We start from the raw sequence: 2,341 nt of genomic DNA on the forward strand, positions 1-2,341 counted from the left end.
TTGGTAGGCTTTGCCTCCATTTTTGTTTGTCTCAAGTCAAATATTGATTTCCACTTTGATTTCATACTTGACCCACTGGTTGTTCTGGAGTGTATTATTTAATTTCCTAATTCACATTGTCTGTGAATTTTCTAATTTCCCTCCTATTATTGACTCCCAGTTTCATGCCATTATGGTTTGAAAGACACTTTATATGATTTTAATCTTCTTAAATGTGTTGACTTGCTTTGTCCCCCAACATATAATATATCCTGGAGAATGTTCAGTGTATACTTGAGAAGAATGTGTATTCTGGTGCTGTTGGATAGAATGTGCCCTATACAGTGTACATCTGTTAGGTCTATTTGCACTATAGAGTTATGCAAGTCCTCTGTTTCCTTATTGATTTTCTGTCTAGATGATCTATCCAATGTTAAAAGCGGAGTATGAAAATCCCCTACCGTTATTATACTGCTATTTATTTCTCCTCTCAGTTCTGTTAGTATTTGCTTTAAATATTTAGGTACTCCAATGTTGGGCGCATATGTATTTACGCTCCTTATATCCTCCTAATGAATTGACCACTTTATCATTATATAGTGACCTTCTTTGTCTCTTTGATCAATTTTGATGAAAGTCTATTTTATTGATATAAGTATAACCACGCCGGCTCTATTTTGTGTTATTTGCATAGAATATCTCCTTCATTTTCAGCCTGTGGGTGTCCTTAAAGTGAGTCTCTTATAGGCAGCATATCTTTTGATGTTTTCTTAATCCACTCTGTGTCTTTTGATTAGAGAAGTTAATGAACTAATCCAATTGCACTTAAGTAATTATTGGTAAGTAAGGATTTATTATTGCCATTTTGCTGATGGTTTTTTCACTGTTGTGTTGTTCCTTTGTTCATTTCTTTCTCTCTTACTTTCTTCCTCTGTGGTTTGTTTTTGGTTGTGGTATGGTTTAATTCCTTTCCTCATATATTTTCTATATCTATGAGAGTTTTCTTTTTCTGTGGGTTTACATAAGACATAGTTATAACAGTCTATTTTAAACTAATAACAACTTACCTTCAATCACAAAAAAACACAGTAGTTTCACTTTTCCTTCCTCTGTGTTTTATGATATTGATGTCACACTTTGTCTTTTTATATTGTGCACCCATTAACAAATTATTATAGTTATAGTTATTTTTAATAATGTTGACTTTTAACTTTTATACTAGAGATAAAAGGTTTTTTACACACAACTCCAGTGTTAGAGTATTCTGAGTTTGACTTTATATATACCAGTGAGTTTTACATTTTCATACGTTTTCATGTTGGGACTTAGCATCCTTCTATTTCAACCTGAAGAACTCCCTTTAGCTTTTTCTGTAAGGTAGTCCTAGTGGCAATAAACTCCTTTAGCTTTTGTTTATTTGGGCATGTCTTTATCTCTCTCATTTCTAAAGCCCAGTTTTACTGGATATAGTATTCTTGGACTCCAAAATTAAAACATTTGCTCTTAAAAGACACTATTAAGATAATGAACAGGAAGCCACAGACTGGGAGAAAATATTTTCAAAACATATATCAGACAAAGAACTTTTATTTAGAATATACAAGTGGTTCTACCAGCTCAATAATAAGAAGGAAAGCAATCTAATGAAAAAAAAAATAGAAATAGTAAAAGGTTTGAATAGATGACAGAAAACAAGTGCATGACAAGATGTTCAGCATCACTAGTCATTAGACAAATGCAAATTAAAACCTCAATGAGACACCACTACCTGCCTATGAGTATGGCGAAAAGAAAAGAAAAGAGGGAAAAACAGAGAAAAGAGTAACCGCATCAAGGTGGGTGAGAATGTGGAGCCACTGGGACCGTCATGCATGGCTGGTTGGAAAATTGGTGCAGCTATTTTGCAAGATAGTGTAGTTACTTTTTATGAAGTTAAACACACACCTGTAACACAACCCAATCACTCCACTCCTATTTATCCAATGGAAATGAAAGTATATGCCCAGACAAAGACTTGTCCACAAATATTAATAGCAGCTTTATTTTTAATAGCCCAAACTGCCAATAACCCAAATGTCCATTAACAGGTGGATAACAAATAAATTGTGGTTATCCATGTAATGCTATGCTACTCAGCGTGAAGGAATGAACTACTGGCACACGCCATGATATGAAAGATTTTCAAAAACTTTCTGATAAGTGAAAGGAACTAAATAAAAACAAGTACTTACTGTGTGATCCCATTTACATAAGAGGCACACTGAAGTGTAGTGACAGGACGTAAACCGGTGGTAACCTGGGGGTGGGGAGAGGGTTATAAGAGAGGATAAAGGGGAGTGAGAAAACACTTTTGGGGATGATG

Source organism: Myotis yumanensis, unplaced genomic scaffold, assembly GCF_028538775.1.
Source record: "Myotis yumanensis isolate MYYU_CA2020_CCGP unplaced genomic scaffold, mMyoYum1.0.hap1 SCAF_14, whole genome shotgun sequence".
Lineage (NCBI taxonomy): Eukaryota > Metazoa > Chordata > Mammalia > Chiroptera > Vespertilionidae > Myotis > Myotis yumanensis.